At 40.1% G+C, this 25,000-nt stretch overlaps 1 long non-coding RNA gene across 1 annotated transcript in view; it reads right to left on the bottom strand.

Annotated features, from left to right (window-relative positions):
- Positions 1-1,153: 1,153 nt before the first annotated feature.
- LOC142047966 (uncharacterized) overlaps positions 1,154-25,000 on the bottom strand; it is a 114,233-nt gene continuing 90,386 nt past the window's right edge. Inside the window, exon 4 of the long non-coding RNA XR_012657303.1 lies at positions 1,154-1,291. This is a non-coding gene — a long non-coding RNA (uncharacterized LOC142047966). The remainder of the gene's footprint in view (positions 1,292-25,000) is intronic.

Below are 25,000 nucleotides of genomic sequence, written 5' to 3'. Positions count from 1 at the left end.
CAGGACGCGGGTGCATTAAGATGGCGCCCGCAGGCACCAGGTTGGGAACCCCTATTATAGACTAACAGAGGTATTGGTGCCACAGGATTCTTTGTCGCTTTTTACAGATCCAGACTAACACGTCTGCCCTGCTGATATTTAATAGCAGTAATGTGTCCTTCCAAAAGTGGATCTAAAGATACATGTTCAGTCAACTTCAGTTCACATTTTACTATTCAAAATTACAATCCTAATCCAACAAAGCACATACTTAACTTTGGGCCTGTGATTAGTCCCATCAAAGCCTCAGGCTGCAATCTTGCAGACATTTAAGCACTGTGCTTAACTTTACTTTTCTAAGTAGTCCCATTCATTTCAGTGAGAGTTTTCAGGCTCTAGTTTGAGGCTAGTTAAGCATCCCTGCAAAAGGGTAGGGTACTAGAGCGTGGGCTCCTGTCTGAGCCCAAATTCTACATAGCAAGGTTATTGCACTGCAGGAAGAGCCCCATTAGCCTGAGTCAGCTGACACAGGCCAGCCACAGGTGTTTTACTGCAGTGTAGACAATTCCTTAGAGTCTAGGGGATCCATGCTAATACCTTCCCCTCACACTGGATGAAATCCTGCAGTTCTTACACAGTTCTTACTCAGACAAAACTCCCACTAAAAATCAATGAAAGTTTCACCTGAGTGAGAACTGCAGGGTTTTGGCCTTCGATATTACACATGAAGTCTCCGTATTAAGTTAGCAGACAAGTCATGGTCAGTCAGACAGGCATGCTTAATGTACCTTCCTCAGAGAACATCGACAAAGAGCACTGCTAGAGAAAAAAGAGTTCATTCTAGCATATCTGCCATTTGCATACTCTTCTCTGAAAAAAAGTGCACCACAGTGCAATATACTTCACACACACTAGCTAGAGTACACTATGTGCACATGATCCACCTCAGCTCTGTAGTCAATAGGGAGCTCCCGATCTCCATGTGATTTTACACATCCTTCAGCTAACAGCCTATGCTGTGGGACATTATGTGGCTCTCTGACCTTTTCTGGGTGGATTCTGAATTCACTAACCAATGAATTAAATTTATCATTGACTAGGGTTCCTATGCACTATGGTAATACAAATTATTATTAATAATAATCAGTTTATGCAATATTTTTCTTACCTGTAGCAGTTAGAGCAGTGTAGACTAGTAGTCTAAGCACATAATGAGGTGGTAAGAATTCCTTAATTCTACTCCTGGCTCTGATGCTGACACCCTCTGTGGCCTCAGACAGATCACTTAACCTCTTTGCCGCAGTTTACCCATCTGTAAAATGGGAGAATCATTACAGCTGAGCAAACAGTGGAAAACAAGGTCAGGGAATATTCATTCAAACTCAAAAGCAAATTTAATAGTGTTGGCAGCCTTTGACTGTTCACTTTTCCTTTTTGTTTCTCTGCTAAGTTGGGAGTGCCTAAACGTCATCAATAGGAATACTTCCTCACAATGAATGTTTAGGTCAAATGCTTGAATATTGGTGGATTTCAAATTTCATTTTCAATTTGCAATTCATACTGTACTGTTTAATTACATGATCCACCCAATCAGCAGACAGAAATAGCCATATTCGACCTACATAAGCCATCAACAATGAACAAAAGTGTACATTTAAATATACAATTTTGCTGAATTTGCAGCATTTTGGTGAGTTAAAGAGGTCATGTGGTACTGCTTCTGTTCCTAAATGGATAACTTAAGTAACTGAGTAACACAGCAGAAAATCTGAGTGGTATATTCAGTGGTAATATTCACAGTGTGCATTTTGCACAGTATCAGGTAATTGCACAACTCATTCAATCAGCAAGAAGAAAAACTAAGGTGATTTAAGTAAACAGCCATGATAGAATGATTTGTAAATATTCTAAATTTGTGAACAATCTACAATCCAAGAATTATTTATTGAAGAAATTTGGAAGTAGTTGAATAACAAATAAATTGGACATTCTCAGAAATGAGGAAAAAAGCAAAATGTAAATACATGATCCTCTATTAACTGTTAGTTCAGATCTAATAACAACAACTACCCATAAGGTAGACACAATAATCCCTATCATAGGTCACAGTCAAGTAGTTTAAGACTTTTTAACGGCCTGTTGAAAAGTGGAGTTCTACATTTATTGGTTCCATCTCCTGTTGATTGGTTAATTTTTAGTCCAAGTTACTGGAGTGCCTAATATGATTTTTTATATATCTTCCCTGGCTGTTCCCCCTTTTTAAAGCGACTGTATGAATTGTAATGGTATTAGAATTGTTACCCATATTGACTTAACTGATTATTTTTACTCTTTATAAAGCCTAGGTTTTACTAGTTGTACCATTCCTGGATCACATTCCAGCTAAAACATAAGCATGTGCATAATTTTACCCACGAGTAGTTCCCATCGAATGAAATGGGAATCTCTAGTGCTCAGCACTTTTCACACCCAAGTGTCTCAAGTTGGCCACCAAAAAACTGAGACAGCCAACATCACTCTTCCCTTCCCAAGATGGCTGTTATTCTTTCCAGAATAAAGCTTTCCTGCTTAGACAAATAATTATGGAAGGTATGGGAAGAAAGAGAGGAAAGTAGCAGCTAAAATGAAGCCATGTGGAAAACTCACATACCTCCTGCTTAAGCCTAAAGCAATGAACCAAAACTCTGGAAAAGCAGCCCCTGGGTGAAGAAGAAAGACCTTGAGCTATAGCACCAGAGACCATACGAACATCCGAATACTTAAATCCTCATATCTCAAATGCAAATGGTATAGCAAAATCTGGCTGGTCAACCTATACTTTTCTTTCTCTAACCACTAACAATGTTAGAAAGGAGCTATTTTTGAAGCAGCCCTTACACAGTGTTTCAGCTCACTATTGTCAACTTCACTTCTCAAATGCAATTTGATTTATAATTATGTTTTAAAACAATAGCATGAAAATAACATTAGGGGGCCATAATCTGAACTTTGTCTACTTACGCACATAATATAGGTTTGCAGTGGATCTTCAGCATGGCTCATCTGGAACACATTCTGCTTCATATTCTTCCCTCCCACCATTTAATATACTATGCTACAAGCTGGCCTGCAAAGACGCAGTTGTAGCACCATATATGTGAGTGAGGTCCAAGAGAGTCCATGCTCTGCCCTGTCATTCAGTCTACTCAGTAAAGAGGGATGGTGCTCAAGCTCATGGCCTTGGTCTCCTGTCTTGGACACAAGAATAGGTGATGAGAGGGGTTTTGGCTCCATGAGCATATTTTGAAATGGCAGGAAAAATGTAAGGCATATAGGGCCAGCTGATGAAGGGAGATTTGTCACTGAATTCAGTAGAGCAGGAGCAAGCCCATAAGTCACAACCTGCTGATGAAACAAGCCTAGCATGGCTTCTACTGGCTTAGACAAAAGGAGGTTCCCTTTTCCTCACCAACTTTCTATGGGCTTTGAGGGAACTAGTTCAAGTGCCTGCTGAGCACAATACCCAGAGATCAAGTGCTATCTAAGGCTAAGTGAACTCTCTAGTGTGTTGTTTTCCGGGTTCAGAAGCAAATGAATCTCTGCAGGTTTGCTTGGAGGTTTGAGTTTGACCAACTTGCCACCTGCCCACTGTAGGAAAGCCCAGGCCCTCATGCTTTCACATAAGGTGACAAAGGGGTGTTCCCAAGGCTTATTAACATACAGCTGACATGCGTTGTGGGGCTGAAATTTACCTATCTTCCCAGCTGTGCAAATAACACAGACCAGTGTTCACTGAACTTTGCAATCAGGTGCTGTAGTTTGCAAACCCATCAAACACTGAACACAAGATATAGTTCAGAGGGGACTGAGGTTCATTGAAAATATTTCCTTGCACTCTAGCCCTGTCACCTGATGAGAGAAAACCACTAATTGATTCCACTCTGGTGTCTGTCTGACCACCAGTTTGGAGGCAAATTGGCACCAAAGCAGTATATACCTAAAGGCAAAGAAAAATGGATCTGTCTCTGAATACCAGTGCTAAAGCAAATGAACTAGTAAAAAAAATTAGCTGTGCCTTAAAACCAAGTTTGAAATTTTATAGGCACTTACTTCATAATTTGTACTTGGGCCTTCTGTTATTTTTAAACAAATCTAATTTCTTACAGCTGTGAAATTTACATTTTAAGAGTGTCTAGTGGCCATGTGCATTAATTACTTTATTGTAATATTTTAATGAGTTTGGGGTTCAACTCTGGAAGAATCCTACTGAATCCTTGTTTCCTAGAGAGTTACACTAGAACCTGATTCAGTCACAACGAAGGGTTCACCTATGCTACAAGCTAGGGGTCTGATTCCCCTGCTCATGTGCACATCCTTTCATTGAGCTAGCAGAAGTATAGACAGCAGTGTAGCCATGATGGCATGGGTAACAGCAGCGTAGCTTCACCGTGCTGAGTACAGACCCGCCTGAAACCAGTTGGTATCTACTCAGCTCAGCCATGCCTCCGCGCCTGCTCCCTGTGCTACCGCCACTATGCTGCTATTTATACTCGGGTTTCTTCTACCAGAGCTAACCTGAGTATATGTACATGAGCAGAGAACCCCACCACTAGCTCATAGCACGTATGTAGCCTAACACACCCAGGGCCAAACCTGGATGAGCTCACACAGTTTTTATGTATGCCTTACAAACACACTAAATTTTGGGAAAGTTCAGATTTGGAGATGAAATTTGGCACTACTACATTTCCCTAGATTAGAACACCCCAAAACTCTGGGAAATTTTGTATTTCAATCTAAACTTCATGGCTCAGAATTTTTTGGGGGGGAGGGGGCGGGAAGGGTGCAAACAGAAGCAAGGAAGTTACAGAAAAAGTGTACTATTCAGACTATTCAGTAATGTTAGCTTCTATGCTGGCCAATACTGGTCTTAATTAAAATACTACATAAAAGAGTACACACTGATGCAAACTCTCCAATCTTTAATACATCTTGATATAATCATATTTAGAGGCAAAAGTTGGAAGCCCAGCACATCTCCTAAATTCACCAGAGATGTACTTGAAGGCTTCCCTTTTGTTGTAGGAATTGAAGGACATTTGAAATATACAGGATTACATAAAACACATGTTCACCTTAGCACCCCTTGATTTATTTTGGTGGCTTGTGCCACAACCTGAACTCTTCTAATATATTTTTGTGCATGAATATGCCATGTGAAATGCTGATCAGGTGCAATAGGATATACACGTTAAATGGCTAGAGGTTTTGTGAAAGAAAAGAAAAGAAAAGAAACCATTCCAACCCCTTCAAGAGGATTTATAAGAAGAGAAGATTGTCTTGCTAATAAGAAAATCTGACCACATTTTCAACTATCCTTTACCAGGACTCAGTTTTTGTGCTTGCCATTTTGCAGGTGTAATGATATCCATCTTTGAGACTGAACTAGAGATCTCCAGAGCTCAAACATGGGCTTCTACAGCTTGAGCTAAAGAAATAAGTCCCCTAGCTGCTGCTGAGGGACTCATATCCTCTATGGATCAAGTAAAGATGTGAACATGTAGTACACACCGAATAGCAGGTTACGCAGACACAGATGAATGGGGGCACAGTCAAACTGGATGTCTACGTACATGATTGTGCCTACAAATCAGGAGTCGAGATGTTCAATTAACCTCAACTGCAGCCACAAATAATTGGAGTCACAGTGATTAGCATCCATAATCAGAGGTCAGTGTTGGAAACACAGCCCTTTATGTGCACACCTTCTCACCTCTCTCAGCTCACTTTGCATGGGTGTGTCTTTGAGCACAACTACAATGAACTAGCCAGATTTGCGTTTAAATCACTTACAATAAGAGCACCTGGTATTACTCAATACACGCTTTTTATCGGATTGAAGCTAAACTCTGTTATAACTGGTGGAGATAGTGGCTTGTGGTCTATGAGAATTCTGTAATAAGACATTGTAATCTGTCTTGGGGCCAACAATACTGTTCTGTTTACTATGCAATTAACAATAATTTGTCAAGATTCTATATCTGATAATTGGAAATAAGGGTGAGGGAAAACTAAAGGCATTAGAAAATTTCACAGGAAAATGAATTGAGGGCTGTAAGGTATTTGCCTGGACATTCTCTCTCATTCCCATTAAGAAAATCACCCCACTGCTTCAAAGGATGTTTCCACTCAATGTACTTAGATTGTAAGTTCCTTGTGGCAGGGACACAGTCTTTCCTTACACCTTGTGCATTGCCAAGCAGACTGAACAATAGAATAATTTCATTTTTAAGAGTATTGATAAAACACCAACACGAAAATCTTAGTTAAACCACATGAAAACTATAGCATCAAACCAGCAAGAGTCACAAAAAAATTAAGATTAAGACCAACTGTGTACACAACACTGTAGCATTTGTGGTAAGTACAGACAGAATATCACCCTCTGTTTTGAATTTCCTGGCTCTAATACACTGGGTTCCCTGCCTTTGTGTCACTGAAACACTGTACTTTGTGTTTACACTTAAACCTGTGTTAAGCGACCACCATATGGAGCAGCAAAACCCAGTGACCTAATATAGGTGGTCTTTAACTAAAGGTCAAGGTAAATTATATCAGGAGCCACATGGGAATACTTTTATGTGGATGTTTAAGACAAGAGGTTGCCTGTGATGGGGTCCATAGTGCAGTTTCACTGTAACATAACTTAAATGTATAAAATGCAGATGTGTAGATGCAATTTACCACAGAATTCTGATTTTTCTTCTGGTCTACCTCTGACTATACACATGTGCTGTATGTCTATTGATCCTCATCCTACAGCAGTACGAGTAGGAACAGATCTATTACACAGATTAATTTGACCCATAAACATCATTTATGGGATGTTATGGTCTATCTCGCTAAATCTTGCAAAAAATAAAACAAATGAGGCTTTTTCTAAACTAGCTCATTCAGTTTTGTGTTCTCTGAAGTTTGGCGCAAGGGGCTCGCTTGTGCCTATGAACTAGTGCCCCCATATTTGGGGCAGCATGGAACTACACCACCCAAGCAAGAGCTTGGAGAGCTATTTTGCTACAGGGAAGTGTAAGGCTTCCTGAAGCTTCACAGCTCTCTCCTGCAGTTACAGCTCTTAAAAGGGTGCACCCGCTCCCATATATGCTTGTGCAAGTGAAGGGAAGCACAGGCCACCCTTCTCTCTGCCCCTTGTGAGCAGCAATGAGTGGCACCACCCAGGCACACCCCCCAAGCCTAAAAGAAAACACAGTACGTCTTAGGATGGTATTAAGAAATGAGATATCAAATTTATTATAGCATTTTATAATGGGAAGTATCAGGCAATCTTAACTATAAGGAGATCTGCCTATCGAAGGTCAGTTAGGTTCTCCTCTTTACCCTCTCACAGAATACAAGAAGAAAGGGATAGCCAAGGAAATGGAAAGGCAACATATTAAACCTGGTAAAAAGAAACATTTTTTAAATTTTTTTTACACACTGCATTGTTAATCTGTGGCACATGCTGCCACAAGATATCACTGAGCCCAAGAGCTTGGCAGCATTAATAAAATGATAGTTATACGGATAACGTGAACAACTACAGTACTGTTACATAGGGAAAAATAAAAGAAGTATAAACTCTCATTTTCCAGAGAATAAACCAACCACCAAGTGATGGGAAATAGGAACAAACTTCTGCTTTTGAGAAGAGTATTTTATAACTGACCATTACAGGGATGTTTTACCTTCCTCTGCAGCATCTAGTGCTGGCCACTGTCAGAGACAGGACACCCAACAGGATGGACCACTAGACTCTTTCTATGTGGTGTGGAAATTCTATGTTCCTAACTAGGGGCCCAAATTTACTCCCAGACTAAGACTTTGCACAATGTGGTAGGTTTTTCCTAGGAGCGATTATGTCTGCAGTAATTAGCTCCTTGAACATTTGTGTTTTAGTGGAAATACTGATATGCCTCTTAGAACTTATAACAGCACAAAAAGTGATCTGACTTTAATATAGAGCATGAGTGAGACCTCTGGAAACTTTTTGCATGAAGAAAGCCTGGAATTTACAAAAACCCATCAAGCAGACAGCTCTAAAAACTATTTTCAAAGGTAATAAATTAGGTACTCTCTTAAATGTAATTCAATCATCCACTTTTATAGTAGCTTGATTCTATTAGTTGTCCTATGTGTTTTACAAAACAGAACTCCATTAACATTATTCACTTATAGTTCCCATCTATAAGTGGATATTCTGCTCAACAGGCTTTAAATAGATTCTTTTCTGAAATTGCTGTTAAGCATACTTTTACTCTAAGAGCAAAGCAGGCATAGGATTATGCTTGTATTCCATGCAAAGGATACATTTTCAGCAAGCAGAACCACAGTCCTATGAAGTAAAAATACTTGATATAAGCCGATTGTTTCTATCCTTTCTAACCTTGTTCAATAAGGACTCTATTCTGGTCTTTTGAGTTACATACAAAGTCTCAGATTGGGCTGAATAAAGGTATCTTATGGGCTGCTTGGTGACTCTGTGTCCAAGGTGGACTTTGATCATGCGAGACTGCCCATAAAAAAATGCCAGGTAATTTTTGTTTTATTTTCTCTACTTAAAAAAATTCAATAGATAACCCCTGCCTTTATATACCCTGTTTTCAGAGCCTATTATTTAAAAAAAAAGATTACCTACATTTGGCAACTCATTTTTGCTGGTCCTGAGATTTCACTGTAGGTAATGTGCACCCTCCATCCTCATAACTGAAACAATCTCACATTCTGAATGTGGTACATACGTAGATACATACAATGCAGGGCCAAAATCAAAACACTCTGTCAAGAGTCAGTCCCAAGGGACCTTAACCACTTTACAACATCAGGCTATCACAATACAGTAGTTTTTCCAGCTGTTACAAAATTCACACTGATCATATAGATTTGGTAGTGATAGTGCAATCCATACACAGATATACATCTATCTAACTATCTATATATATATGGCTAGATCCTCAGCCCTGTGGTTACTGCATTTGGAGTTCAAGTCTGGTTTCTTAGGATGGAAATCATACAGCACATCTCCTTTGCCTCGATTGGCTAAACCAATCTCAGGTCATTAAGATGGTCAGCCCCACTCAACAAAATTATAACCATGTTTTCAGAGGAAAGGGCAGCATTTCATCTGATCACTCTGATTCAGCCTACGGTGGAGGTGCGATTTCTCCTAGTCTAAGTCCCTGTTTCTCTCTGGCTCTGTCATACAGCAGCCTAGTAAATACATTGTCTTCCACAATTCCTCTGGGAACTGTCTTACTTTCACTTTATACCTGACTTGACTAACATATCTCCCAGTTTTACTAGGATAAATTTGGTAATATATCTAATGTGTGTTTCCTGTCCCATCACACTAAGCCCAATAGTACATTATTCTTCCAAAGAGGCCTACACAATACACACTCTTGTCTAGCTCCCTGAGCTGTGCCCCAGGAACATTCAGCAGCACAGCTCAAGGGTGGGGAAGGTACAAAGGTGACTTTAAGGCCCCTTGCAATGTGCTTCCCTGATCTTGGGGCAAATCTGTTCCTGGGCTGGCCCCCAACATAAAATCAGAACATCTTAAGGGCCACTATAATGTACACTGACTGACAATGGCTCCAAGAGGACTTTCTGATTGTGGGGGCTCAGGATGGATCCCTGTCTACGCTCCCTTTTCTCCATCCACCTTTCACCAGAACATCTGTGGTGTTGGAGCAGCTACATCAGCAATATACCACCCAAAGATTCCTCAGCTCTGAATTAAATCCTCCATGGGGAAGATCCACTTGATTTAAGGGCAGAACTTTACATTACTGAAGCAGCAGAAACCTGCCCAATTGTATCACAAGATTACGGGCCACCTCTATAATTCCTTCAGCTAATGGCACATTTTCTTCGTACAGTATACTATTTTATTACTCTGCCTGACCGAGTTGTTCCCTAGGTTTACAAAAGAAAATTTTCACAATACAGTTCCCTCCATCCATCCCTGTGGCCAGATCCTCAGCTGATATAAGTCAGCAGAGCTCAATACAATGGAACTACAGAGCTACACATCAGCTGAAGATCTGAAACCAAGTGTCCTGTTCCCCGGCTCAGATGGCAGAGGGAGGAAAGAAGAGAGAATTTCAGTCCTAGGTCTCTCATTCAGCTCAGTCTGTTTCTTCTTAGTATTTATTTTTGTTTCTGTGTAGTTGAACAACAGTTGTATTCAGCTGCTCATTTATAAATAAAAATTAGCTTCACATGGGTGGGTTGGAGTTCCCCTGTTTTTTCTTTCCATTCCCATTATTTTAATTTTATATATTACATACATATTTTGTCAGCGAAACTCACTGTGTTATCTGAAACATCTGTGGTACCCTGCTGTGGAGAAGGCCAGCGCTGCTGCTGCTTCTGCTGCTTGTCTTCATTAGTTTATCAAGCACTGATTTGCCAACGTAGTCCTGTGACCCTGCACAGTGCACAGGTTAGATTCAGTAGTGCCTGGGCTGCACATTAGAAACAATAAGATTGCTTGAACTCACAGGCAACACCTCTTGGTTCATAATGAACCACAACCGCAGGAGCTTAGGTCTGTGGGAAAATGTGAAACCAGGATTTTGCACGTATATTAGCGCAAACTGTTTATGGATGTATGCCTTGGAATTTGTGCATAAACTGGAAGGACAAGAAAATTCACTGATGTGGTACACACCAGAATGGAAAGAGTTCACACAGGTCTAGCGTATATAAAATGAGAGGGCAGGCTCAGCACAGTACATAAGTTTAAGCTATGGGGGAGGTGAGAGAAATTGTAATTTATACATCAACTTTTCTGACAAATCTTTATTCTCTTCAAAAGGAGAAGAAGTTATTTATATTGCCACCTTTTATCATTTTTATTCATATTCTTTATTGACCTTTCCTCAATGTGTTCATGATGAGCAGTCTAGGACCTACTGCTTTTTGGAAAGACAGATTATTATTTAATGCATGTAGGGTGCATGAAAATTACAAGTTTCTTGTGGCGATGTGCCAAGATAATAAAGGGCAACTTAAAAATCACACCTCTGTCTGAACATTTTTTACATAGTACTTTTACAAAATAACACCTAAGATTCTGATATCCAAAACATTAGAGGGAAAAAGCATTTCTCTGTTTTTTTTACATGTAGTTTGTGTGCAAAACAGCACTTTATGTATTCTCAGTTTCACCCATCTCCTCTGTACAGTGTATAAATCCATTTGTCCTGCTCTTTATGTAGGTTGTTATAACAGCAACAGGGGAGAGAAATACATTGTTTTTTTGTTTGTTTGTTTTGTTTTTGGGGGGGGTTGTTTTGTTTTGTTTTAAGAATAGGAGAATGTGATTATAAAACCAAGAGGACTCAAGAGGTGGTATAGGAACTAAAACTAATTACAGATCTTTTCACACTCGATTTCAAGTTCATGGTGTCCCTTTTAAGGTTCTAATGTTTCAAGACACCTCCCTGTGCTACCGAGAAAGATGTTACTATGAAAACTTTCTAGGAAGCTTTCTCCACTTAGAAGGATTTACCCATACACATAAAAATCTGAATTAAGCTGTAAGTCCTGTAGATAAACACAAAACAGCTTTATGTACATTTTCCAGAACTCCCAAAGACTCTGGGCCTGATTCAGAAAATAATTGCAGTATGGAAATGTCATGTGATTTTTGTCACTGATCTTTTCCATGCAAGTCAGTGTGCATGTGTATCCAATTCAAGATCCAAAATTGAAGACTTATGTGGAGATAATTATAAGTGAAATTAAAACACAGGCACTGGAAACACCCTGCTTTCCTTGAAAAATAACTGATCATCTAGTCATAGCAGGAATTTGCTAAGGATATTATACAATAAATTATTTGTGGCAAGCATTTTGCTGTATCTCTCACTAGCAAGACTGTGGTGGCAAAAGGGGTGGGGGTGGAGGAGAAGGGAACCCATTAAACAGACTCCAGACAGCTCTTTCACCGCAACATCCCTTCAGCCTGAAGTATTATTTGACTTACATTTATAAAGCATTAACACCCACACTGTGCTAGAAACTGTAGGATGGCATAGTTTCCACCCGCAAAGAACTTACCATTTAAGGCCCACATCCTGAATACTCAGCACAGCTGAAGAGGAAGCTGCAGATCTGACCATAGGCCACCACCATCTTTCACACTCCCCCCACCAACTCTGAGTTTGTTCAACTTCTGATGCAATCCTTCGGGTCCAGTAGGCCAAACCTCAGAACTGTCCTAGCTGCTTCAGATGTCTGTTAGAAGCCTCAAGGGGCCAGTCAATCAGCCAAGGATAGCCACTTCGGCCCACCTTGCCCCCTAGGCTAGGAAGGGGGAGGCACATAACTGCTATAGCAGCCCTACACTACCCAAGGACTGCCTTGGAGATGGGAATTTTCCAGGCTCCAGTTAGATCTGCTTTATGGCTGCTTTGGACCACCACAGAGGTGCACAGCAGACCCCAGGATTTGATCCCAAACTTATAATAAGAATGTGCTGATGTTTTTTAAGAGCAGAAATGAATAGAGATGCTAGCTCATATAAAACAAAATATAAACTAGTCAAAATCTTGGAGAATGCACTGGAAAAACATATCTTTATAATTGAAACACTAAGAAGTGCTAAAGTCCACATGATATATTTGAATGTCTGCTCTCTTTATAAAAAGCACTCCACTTCACATTGATCTATGTGGTTGAAGAGTTGCTAACTTAAGCCATGATCCTGCAAAGGGATTCATGCAAGCAGAACCTTCCATCTTATCCCTCTGCAGTGCTGGGGCATAAAAACAGCCTTGACATAACACACTGCTTTATGTCAATTTTTTTCTAAGAGATTCCTGGATGAGCACAAGTGTAGTACATTACACTAGAATGGCAGAGAAATTCTCTTTTTCTCTATCTCAGTCTCTTCTTATTCAGTTTTACATTCATTTGAATAGTACACACATCCCTTTTTGCACTACAGGCACAGAAACGAGCACAGAACAATGATGAGTGGTCATTGCTCCATAACTGAAACAATCATCGATTACTATTGAATTTTGAAGCCATGCTTGACTCAGACTGAAGGTTAGAATCTGACCCTAAATCCATTAAATCACAGTCTTTTTAAGTTTAATCTTTAGAAGATTTTGATTGTAAACAAAGAACACTACACATGGAAAAAATATCATGAACTTATGACTTTACATCCAACCCGGGGTTCAAATTATGTGTGTGATTTGGCAACAAAAAGATTAGGTTTATGCAAAGATGTGCACATACTGGCAAGTGGACAACGCTGTATTGCACACATGTTCACACCCAAAATACACATACGGCTCCCACTTTAGTACAGGCAGAACACATATCAGATTGGTTGGCTTTGGCCTTTAGAAATATTTTCTTCACGTCTTTGTTAAAAAAAAAATTACTACTTTGAGTGGCTCTTGAAGACACATCATTATCTATGAAGGAGATGGCCTGCAATCCAATACTAGGTAACCCCTAGATCAGGTGCAAGCAGTGGTGCTGGAACAATATTTATAGCAGGGGTGCTGGAAACCATTGAACAAAATTTTAGACCTTGTATATGATAGGAACCACTTCAAGCCAGGAGGTGCTGCTGGACCCCCAGCGTCTTTAGCTCCAGCACCCTTTGGTGGAAGGTGCACCCTTTGGTGGAAGGTGCACCCTTCAACGAAAAGGACTGATTTAATCCAGCAACCAGTGGGCAGCAATGAGATGTAAGCAATCTAAACATTATACAGCCTCTGGAGTGCATCAGTCTCTTCCACACCCCAGCTACTGCATGGAAGAGAGGAAAAGATTCCTGCTGCTAATAATTTGGAAATGATAATTAAGAGGGGACCCCACTGCTGCTGTGAGTCTCCCTCCTTCTCCCAATCACTGAATGAGCTATTTGGTCCACTGGGCCTCCTCTTCTCTTCCTGATAGAAAATGAACCTTTTAAGTGTTCCTAAACTTGATCCAGTTCCCAGTGAAGAGAAATCAATGGGAGTTGGAGTAATCTTCGATCAAGCCCTCTTTCCGCAATATCTCACTGAGTAAGCACATGAATACAAGGTGGATGGTCACAGGAGTGTCCCAGGCTCCATCTTCAGGAAGGAAGGTAGGATTTGGCAGCCACGTGAGCTCAGAATTGGCTTTGCCTCCCTATGTCTCACTCTAAGAGGGTCTGCCCCCTTGAAATAGGGAGTAGCCTCTGAAGCTGCAAAAGCTTGGGTGACTCACTGAGCCTCTGTATTCCCTAGAGCCACAGAGACAAGTTTATCCTGGTCTGAGTCCTAATCTTGGATGAGAAAATGAAAGGGAAAATGTAAATTACCACAAAGACATAATGCATACATAGCACTGTATCAAAATAACACATGGCTGAGACGACAGGCTATACATTGCTGGCCTGGACTGTCACCAACATTTTCCATTTGGAATAACAGAGTAAAAAAGGGATATATTCTCATCTCTATGTGTGATGAGATTTAGGGCTTGTCTACATGTTGTCACAGTCCTGACTACAGGGGAGTGAACTGTAAAGCCAGAAAATATCCATATAAATCCATGGTAGGGCCACATCTTGAATACTGCGTGCAGTTCTGGTTGCCCCATCTCAAAAAATGCCATATTAGAATTGGAAAAGGTATAGAAAAGGGCAACAAAAATGTTTAGGAGTATGGAACAGCTTCCATGTGAGCAGAGATTAAAAACACTGGGACTCTTCAGCTTGGCAAAGAGATGACTAAGGGCAGCTAGGATATTGGTCTATATAAATCATGAATGGCGTGGAGCAAAAGTGTTATTTACTCCCTCCCATAACACAAGAGCCAGGGGTCACCCAATGAAATTAACAGGCATCAGATTTAAAACAAAAGGAAGTACTACTTCACACAATGCACAGTCCCCATTGAACTCATTATGAAGGCCACCTAAAACTAGGTTAAAAAAAAATTGGATAAGTTCATGGATAATAGGTCCATCAATGGCTAGTAGCCAAGATGGCCAGGGATTCAACTCCATGCTCTAACCTGCAGAAGCTGGGAGTGAATGACATGGACTGGATCACTTGATAATTGCCCTGTTCTGTTCATTCCCTCTGACGCATGTGGCATTGGCCACTTCTAGAAGACATCTAGGCTAGATGGAGCACTGGCCTGACCCTGCAGAGCCATTCTTACAGAAAGTGCTCTGAAGTGTTGTGTTCTAACTGCCCTGTGTAGACCCTCATGGCATGAAACTAAAAGGTTTGTATTAACATAGTCCTGTTTGAAAGGGGAGTGTATCAGTGCAAACTAGGTACCTTTTAGTTCACGCCAGGAGGGTCTATTTGGGCAGTTAGAGTGCAACAGTTAAGAGTGCTCTACAGCTTATTTCTGCCCCCACCCCCGTGAGGGCGTGTGGACAAGCCCTTAGTATTAACAGGAGTTATGAACAGCCCAGTGGTTCCCAAACTTGTTCCGCCGCTTGTGCAGGGAAAGCCCCTGGCAGGTCGGGGTCGATTTGTTTACCTGCCGCGTCTGCAGGTTCAGCCGATCGCAGCTCCTAGTGGCCGCGGTTTGCTGCTGCAGGCCAATGGGAGCTGCTGGAAGCAGCAGCCAGTATGTCCCTTGGCCCGTGCAGCTTCCAGCAGCTTCCATTGGCCTGGAGCAGCGAACCACAGCCACTGGGAGCCGCAATCTGCCAAACCTGCGGACACAGCAGGTAAACAAAGTGGCCCGGCCCACAAGGGGCTTTCCCTGCACAATCGGCAGAACAAGTTTGGGAAACACTGATCTAGATACTTGGGTGGCAATAAGCCCCAAATTCTGGAATCAGTGTAGGAGAAAAAGTTCTTTAAAGGCTAGGCCAAGGCTGTCAACTACTCTGCTAACAAACTGACAGAAAAAGAAGTTCAGATTTTACCTGTGATGCCCCTTTTCTTTTCATGAGTTTAAGATTCACGGTTCATACTTAGATTGTAAGCCCTTTGGGGCAGAGACCATCTTTTTTATTCTGTATATGTCCATTACCTAGCACAATGGCGTCCTGGCCCATGTATGCGGCACAATGAAGTCCTGGTTCATTAGAAGAGCTACAGTAATAGGTAACAACAACAACAGTAATAATAAGGTCATAGATGATATTCCTTTCCAAAAAGTCACTCACTTTTGCCATTACTGATTGGGTATATCTGTTCATTAAACAATAATTAATACTTCCAGAAAATGTTACAAGAAATAATATGTTCATTAGCCTTAGATTTGCAAACTATTATTATTTTTCTTCAGATTTTTGTTGTCATTGCTGTTGTTATCTACCAATACACGAGTTTCTCAATGAAGACCCAGGATTGGAACAACAAGCTGCTGGTAAGGATTTGCATGCATTAGCAGATCTGGCTTTGGAAGCTGAATTACCTCCTTCCATTGTAGGACCCAATATGGCTCTCGTAAGAGGTCCTTAGCACCTTGTAAGATCAAGTCCTATGACTGAAACCTATGCTGGAAGATACTTTTTTTCTGAGCAGAAATTAGAAGAAAGAAATTGAGGAATGTGAACATTGCAAAAAAATCAGTGCAAAGTTCTTTAGCGCAGGTGTTCTTATAATTGTGCTACATTTGGAAAACTCACAGCATTCAGTGAACCTTCAATTCACACACCCAGCTGTGTGGGGTGGTGGTCTATTGTTAGTATACAGGTTTGCAATAAAAAATGAAGTAATATTGGCTGGCACAAGGGCTGCCAACGTTTTTCTTACTTTGTCTCTCTGCATCTATTTATTTAGTTCTGCTTGCTTTGTTTCTGCTTTTACATTCAGCATATTCAAGGATTATAGTGGGATTTTAAAAAGAAGTAACAGCATACACAAGACTTTTGAATGCTCAGAAAAAAACTCAAACAGGTTCACGCATAAGAGAACAAAGATGCAAGGATGACTTTGAACCTGAAGGTCTCTTGCACTGCAAGTGCATTGCCAGCATGTCACAGGTGTATGCCATATGAGCAAGTGAAAAAAATATAATGGGATTATGAAGAGGTGTGAGGATGATGGGTCGGTGTCCAGAATGCATTAATCCCACGGTAAATGTGTACATCTGTTAGATATTTAGATGGTTCCTACTAGAAGTCTGTACAGATATCAAAGCAGGTGAACATCAACAGCTTTGAGACTGTATGTGAGGTAGCATGAGAAGGATCTCAGGCACTGTGGGCAACATGAGGGAAGCAGTGTATCTACTGATTATAACACAGGCCTGGGTAGTCAGGGATCCTGAGTCCTATTACAGACATGGCTGCTGATTTACTGTGTGATCATGGGCAAATCTTTCCATTCCTCAGTTTCCCTGTCCCTAAATTAGGAATACTGAACATTAGGGCTGATCAGAGGATGATAATTCTGTTTCACAGATGCTTTCAAGGATTCGAAATTTAGTTTTGTTCTACATTGTAATGAAAACAAAACTTTCTATGGTTTTTCAGACACGGAATTGCATTGAAATCATTGCATATTGGATCAAACAACTGAGCATTTGGGGGTACATATGTCTGGCTGTCTCGTGGTAGGTAGGTGAATGACTTTAGAGGTGGAAAACTTAGTTCAAGTCCCTACTCTTTCTGATTCAGAGCAGAGTTTTTCATCCCAGCTCACTCTGAGTCAGGCAGAGCACAGTCTTGAACCCAAAGGGGATGCCCCCTTCCCAGCCATTCCTTAGCCCCTAGGCTATAAAGTGTGAGATTTTCTGTCTTCCCTTTCACCCACCAAAAAATTAATGGACATGGATACACCGCCACAAAACAGCATATTGCAACAAAATGAAATTTCATCAAAAATATTCCAACCAGCTTTACACTAAACATCCTTCACAGAAGAACAGAGAGTGTTCATTAATGTTTGTAAAGCGTGTTGAGAAAGGCATGGATGAAAAGTGTAAATTATTATTATTAGCACAGACAAGTAGATTGCAAAAGCTAAATTTACAATCCATATACCTAGTCCACTCAGATTCTGCCACCCAACAGCATGACTTTTGGGAAATGAGACGAAAACGTTTTTCATAGCAAGCATGAAAAGTCTTTTCCGATGCACCCACATTAGGGAAATGTTTTTTCCTTCAAATGAAATTTTTCTATTAAGAAAGAAAATAAACAAAAACTTGACAAATCACGAACACTGTAAATAGGCCAGCAGCAGTAGTGGAATCTGCATAGCTTGAATTGAAGTAGTCAAAAGAATACAAGCCACTAAAGGCTTTAGAATCCTACCAGAGCCTATAGTCAGAGGGCTAAGTTCTGTCCTTGAATGCCCATGTGGCACTGACTGAAGTCATCAGGAGCTGCAACTTCATATTTGGCCTTGAAATAGTACATATGCAATGCAGTATGTCTCTGCATTCAAATCCACAGCTGGATTTGGAGTGGAGAATCTGCCTCATAATGGGTGTGATTTTCAAATTTGTTTAGTAGTGGCCAAACGCTGCTCCTACTGAAGTCAGTGGTTAAACTCCCATTGATTTCAATGGAAGCAGAACCAGGCCAATGTTGAGCAAATTTGAAAATCCAACCAAATACGCAAAATCATGTGTGTGTGATATGCATGCAGAGAGAGAGAGTGTGTGTGTGTGTGCGTGCGCACATGAGAGAGAGAGAGATGCATACAGTTCATTTGTGGTTATATTATATTGTATCTTCCTTTAGTTTAACAAACTAATGTACATGCTCTAACAATTCATTACAAGTGGTGTATATGCAATCTACTACTCTTTGGAGGCTAAAGAAGCTGTTACCAGTCTAATCTGTTGGGTACACACCTGCCATGTTTCTGATATCACCTTTTCTGGATCATAGCACTTGGGCATTCCAAGTACCTGATTCACCACTGCATGATTGCAGTGTTACGTGGTGTAACTCCCTTGAAACACTGGAGTTCCACAGTGGTGAATAAAGTCAGTGCTGTGTATTAAAAATATTAATTGAGCAAGTTTTTAGTTGGGACAAGCACATTGCATAATAACTGTAAAATACGCCCAACATATTCCTTAGAACAGAGTCCAAAGAGTTTGATTAAAATTGACTGAAATTAAGCTCTCATACTTCTGTTTAAAAAAATGAGAATTCATTTATTCAGCTTAATTCAAAGATTAAAAATGATTAAAATTTCTATAAGATGTCTAGCTTTTCTGAAATATACTTCAGTGGCCATCAAAATATTGATAGTCATTGGTAAATTACTTCTGGTGTTTAATCAATGTTATTTTTTTACCATCCAATTTTTTCTTCAAGTCAGCTTCTAACACTAAACTACATTTCATCAAGGTTGGTAAAATGTTTAGAAAGGAACAGATGTCAGAATATGGGGATTGCCAATAACACTGATGGAAGCCAGTAATTTCTTTCCTGTCCAAAGGCAAAAGAATGAAGAATAATCTAGACTGTATACAATAATACAAGATTTACTGCAACATTAATGGCTATAAAAAGTAAAAGTATACAAAAGCTATCTCCATGTTTTCAAGCCATAACTAAGGACAGTGTTTTTCAATTTGAGACCATTTTTACTGCAAAATGAAAGGTCTATGTATTTTTAAACCTTTAAATATCCATAAAACACAGCTGAAGACCCAGGGTAGTATTAGTTGTTTCCAAAGATACTTGTATATTAATCTACTGTGTAGGTTCATAATTTTGCTAAATCTCAAAAAATATAGATGCAATCTTTCCTTGAAGAAAGCTGCTTGGCTTATTATTTACAGATTGTAACATTTACATAAGAGTTTGGTTTAACAAGAGATATAAATATAGATAAAACCCTTAGGACTTCATTCTTTAAACTGCCCTCTAAAAATCTGCCCTGCAATTTGCAAACTGAATTTTGTGCAGACTATTCTTGGAAGCCTTTTGTGAATTAGGGAGAACTGACTTGAAGCAGGGCTGGTTAATCACAATTTTGCAAATTGTACGTAGCAATCATCCACACATTGTGAAATTCAGATCTATAAAATGCTGATGTTTTAAAGCTGAAAAATAAATTAGCTAAGTGGAACTATTTTGCTAAGAAAAAAATTAAATCAGTACAAGACCCCTTTCAACAAAAATCATTACAACAAAAAAATAAAAATAAAAAAATACGGGAAACAGCCTCATGAATAATAAAGTGCATCTTCACTGCATGTCCCCACTACAACCCCACCTCTGACAAATTCTACTATTCTCCAGTTCCAGACTGCACAGGAGCCTAATATAAATACTCACCTGCCTATAGCATGTAAATTCCTTAGCTCTCAAGAATAAACTTATGTACTATTTTAGGAGGCACCCATATATTTGTCTATGATCTGGAAAAAGCTTTAAGTGAGGGAAAGACTGCTAAATTTTATTCTTTGATGTGTCTATAGCTGATTTTCCTCGATCCAACTAAGAAAGTTGGTTTGATCATATGTTAAAAGTGGATGTCACTTGAGTAACAACTGTAGCAATACAGAATACACACAATACTCTCAGGTGCATGATAAATTAAAACTCTTAAAACATTAATAAGTGGCAACTAAATATGAGGGCAGTTGGAGGATAAATGACATTATTCTGGAAACCAGGATTATTTCAAATATGTTTTTCCCTCTCCCTTCCCTGCACTTTCAGCATATAGCTAACAACTCCACCTGTATTTTAGGACAAAGCTAAATCAAGATATCCTTCTTTGCAGAGGTTTGGTGACTCGTAAAATTTAGTATAATGAAGGCCTCATTCAATTTATTTTCCCTTATCTTTTGCAAACTGTCTGTTTCAAGCTTTGCAGGAATAGGCTGAAATTCATGTAAAATATTTTCAGTTATCAGTGTAATTACATATGACAAGAATTTCCAATTGGAATACAAAAGTAACAATATGTGTGTTGCTTACTGTCCTGCCATTCTGAGGCTGCTCAGTACAGACACAAGTTACAAACAGTGGAAACCCTGTTTTCATTAAGTTGATCTTCACAAAGGTCAGGTTCCTTACCTCAAACATTCCAACAGTTGCTTAGACTGCAGTTCAGGAATTTTGGGTAACACTGCTTTGCAAAAGCAAATATTTATATTAGTAAATACCATTAAATTATTATACTTGCACTGGTATTTTCTGCATGGTATAGTTGCAAAATGAGAAATGGAAATTTAAACTAAAGGGGAAGGAGGAGAATAACATGTTAAATTTGTATATAGTAACAAACTTCACTGTCTTTATTGTTGCACTGAAGGCTATTAACTCAATGCATTGTTATGAGGCTTTACATTTTTATAGCTATCCTAATACAAATTTATGATCATGTGCTCCCCTCCAATACATGCTACGGAGACCAGTCTGAGGCAGAGAAGCTCGAAAATGAGTGGGAAGGACAGTGGGTTCTCAGCTCAAACTTAACACTGTAGGGATTGCATAGTTTGGCATGTGAGACATTAAAAGAGGCGGAGCAGAAACAGCCAGAACTCTTCTGTGTGTTATCTATTCCCTCATAGACAGCACTTGTGAGGAGGCCATAACCAGAACCAGCAGGGTTCTTAAGTCAGGGGGCGGCCAGACAATCAAAGGAGGGAAAGCCCAGGTGTAGGGGAGAGATGGCCCAGGCTGCACAAAGCTCCCAACAGATTCCCTAAAGGAGACAATTTGCCAATGAGTCAACATGTGCTAACTTACAGAGTTTCAAGCACATGTTTTATCCTACGGTGGGTTTTAACACAAAAGGACAGTATATTGTCCATTCATTGTATGCAAAATGACCCTATCATATTAGTCTGTTCATTTAAGAGACACTGGATGCTCATCACATTTGAAAGGCACGACATCTATTAAGTAATATAAACACATATTTAGGAGCCTAACCAGTTAATCCATAAGACAGATGAGGTGGGATTTTCAGAAGTGCTGAGCACTGACCTAACTCTGCTCCCATTGACTTCAGCGCTTAGGCCAGCCCTGAGCGCGAAGGACATGGACCTGCTCTAATAATTTATGAATTCCGTGTTGACTGAGTTATTGGTATATTCACTTTATGAGTGTGTTGGTTTCGTTTATTAAAGGGCCAAAGAAAACAAGCAGGAAGGAAACAGAATAGTTCAAGACAAGCCACTTAGTAAATACACAAGGGCTGCTAAGAGACAATGCCTGAATTATTAGCAGTGAAGATTCTACCTCCTGGCTCCAGCCATCTTACAGAACTGCATTCGATGACCAGGGAACCAGAAAATCTAAAGGACTATAGCAGTTGTTGAGGAGCTGTCTGCAGAAACCAGGCTGACATAGGGATCTGTGGGGGGGTATTAAGCTAGGCCGCCACCACAGAATGGTAGGGCTTTAGGTAACACAGTCCACATGCCTGTCTGTTGTGCTAAAATCCTTTCTCTCTAAATGCCTTGTTCCTACTCTTGAAATTAAATAATACATTGGTTTCAGAAGTCTGTCTGGTCACTACATTTATTGCTGTTCAGGTGTCAAACTCCATCGGATCTGCTTGGTAAGCACAGTTGATCCACAGAGTATTGTAGGCCCGGGGCGAGGCCTCAGAATGCGAGAATCACATGAATCCATGCCAGGAAAGGCACAAGGCTTGAGACTGGGAGGATTCATTCAGAGAGACCACAGAAAGCATAGCAGTGCAGACAGCCTAGTAACCATGGCACTGAGCACTTTTGAAAATCCACAATATCTGAACTTCCTGGAACACCTGAAAGATTTGATTCAAGATCACTGTTAACTGAGATTGGTAAAGTCTGCTAAGGTTTTATATAGTAATGGTCTGCTTCTGCTACCCTTATTCACCCTGCATACTACTTTACTCCATGAGAGATTCCACTGAAGTCAATGGACTTGATATTCTCCTGCAATGAATGAAAGGTGCAAGAAGGAGCATCAGGAAGCCTTGATTCTCATGGCTGACCCTAACACATTTCAAAGCTGCTTCTAAGCAGCAATAACTTGCACTTGAGGAGTGAGAGAGATGAACAGTACTTTCAATATCTGTCCTTAAGTGGTTTTTTGTCAAACTTTGATTCCACTAACGTTCTACAGTGATGGCCATTAGGTATGACATTTGTTGACATAAATTCAATAGTGACATCAGAAATATTTGATACAGGAAACATAGGGACTATTTGACACAGGCAACTGGATAGCTAAGGGCACTGAAGATAGGATACAATTCACCTCTAAGTCACCACTGAATATCCAGCCCAGTGTTCTAAAATTATTACCAACTGATGGCTCTTCAGATGCCTAGGCAGGAAGAGTAGCCTGAGAGATGTGAAAATCACAAAAGTCAACACAACAAATGGCATTAATTAACCAAAAGGGCCGAGAAACTAAGGATTTAATGGTCAGAGATACCAATCTCCTAAATGGACACGACTGAACCCCACTGGGAAGGAAGGAGGGCTAAGCAAATGGGGAAGATTGCACTACTGCCTCTATGCCCTGGATAATATGATAGGATCAACAGCTGTCAATTTCATATTGGTCATGAACAATAAAATTACTGAAGGCGCAATACAAATGTGAAATGTTACTTTCAATTATGTGTTTACCAGAAAATTAACAACAGCTTCACAATTGGCTAAATATGAAGGTGTTAATAGTACTTATACACATGGAACAAAGGGGAAATAAATACTGACATGAAGGCCCTGAGTCAGCAAACACATGTGCTTAACTTTAAGCTTGTGCTTAAGTCCAGACAATGTCAATGCATATGCTTAAGTGCTTTGCCTTGCTATGCAACTGCACTTGCTATACTTTCTGAATGGACAAGGCTTATGTAGAAAAAGTTTAGGGTTAAATACCCTTTGTAGAGGCTTTAGTACAAATACGAAATCAATGCTAATCTCTGTGTGCCACAAGCTTTGCCAATTTCCTCTTGTGTTCTACTCATCTTGCAGTGGAGATCCACATTAGCAGATCTGGCACAGGGAGGAGTTACTAGATGGACACCAGTGAAATACTTGGAAAATGCTCAACCAATAACTAGATCCAACTATAGGGCTACCCTTAGGTTTCTTTAAATGCATTTTATTTATAGTGCCCTGTTCTAGCTGCCAAACACAGAACAGGCTCCTTAGTTGTTCAGCAAATTGTGGTTTCCCAGAAAATACTTACTGGGAATTAAAATATCTCCAAGCACATTCATTGTCGCTTAAAAAAATTATCCAGCATAATCACATAACATAAAAAAGGCAAGCCCATTATGTTAATCATGTGCTGGACCCTCTGTCAAATCACAAACAAGTTCTGCTGTTAAAAAAGCAGTAGGGGCTGCAGTATTTGGTGGCATGGATTTCAGTGGAACAAAAGGCATTAATGAAATAAAATGCTGCACTGTACCACTAGTCCTGTTTGTGAGATGCCAGGACCACAAACCAAGTACGTGACCTGCCTTTCACTTCCCAGAAATACAATGCCACAAGATGCTCCTACCTTTTCCCACAACATATGTTAATAAATGTATAATAAGGTAAAGATTTGGGAGTAAAGAGCGAGGCACATGTAGAAATTATGTGAGGAGCGTGTTTATGATCCAATACCAGGAACTCATCCACTATACTTCAGTTCGTATATTCTTTGATAAATAAGATACAGCCTTTCTCTTGGTGCTTGTATGAGGGAAGGCTTTCCTCCTGACCATTCTCTACTGAGTACATAGCTGCAAGGCCTCCAGCTCCCAAGTTGGTCCCTGGTTTCTAACTTCCACTGCCAGTGGGGTTACATGTGTAAGGTGGTGGCATTCGGAGAAGTTGTACATGTGGTCCCTTTCAATCCTCAACCATTCACCTAATCCCTTGAAGACCTGATGGCACAAACATGTTGGTCATGAGAAAAAGGAGATCTCTGCTGATTACAGCATGCTGTAATATAGCCACATTGTTCTATGCTGAAGTTATCAGCTACACAATCAACTGAGATCATGCACTTTCCTGAAATCAGTGGTGCTGATTTTAGCTTAGAATTTAGCTCTTACTCTGTAAGTCACAGTTCTCAATAGGGCAGAGATGACTAC

The sequence above is a fragment of the Chelonoidis abingdonii genome, chromosome 19 (genome assembly GCF_003597395.2).
Source record: "Chelonoidis abingdonii isolate Lonesome George chromosome 19, CheloAbing_2.0, whole genome shotgun sequence".
Lineage (NCBI taxonomy): Eukaryota > Metazoa > Chordata > Testudines > Testudinidae > Chelonoidis > Chelonoidis abingdonii.
Note: the sequence above shows the minus strand (reverse complement) of the source record. Positions and strands in the feature narration are given on the sequence as shown.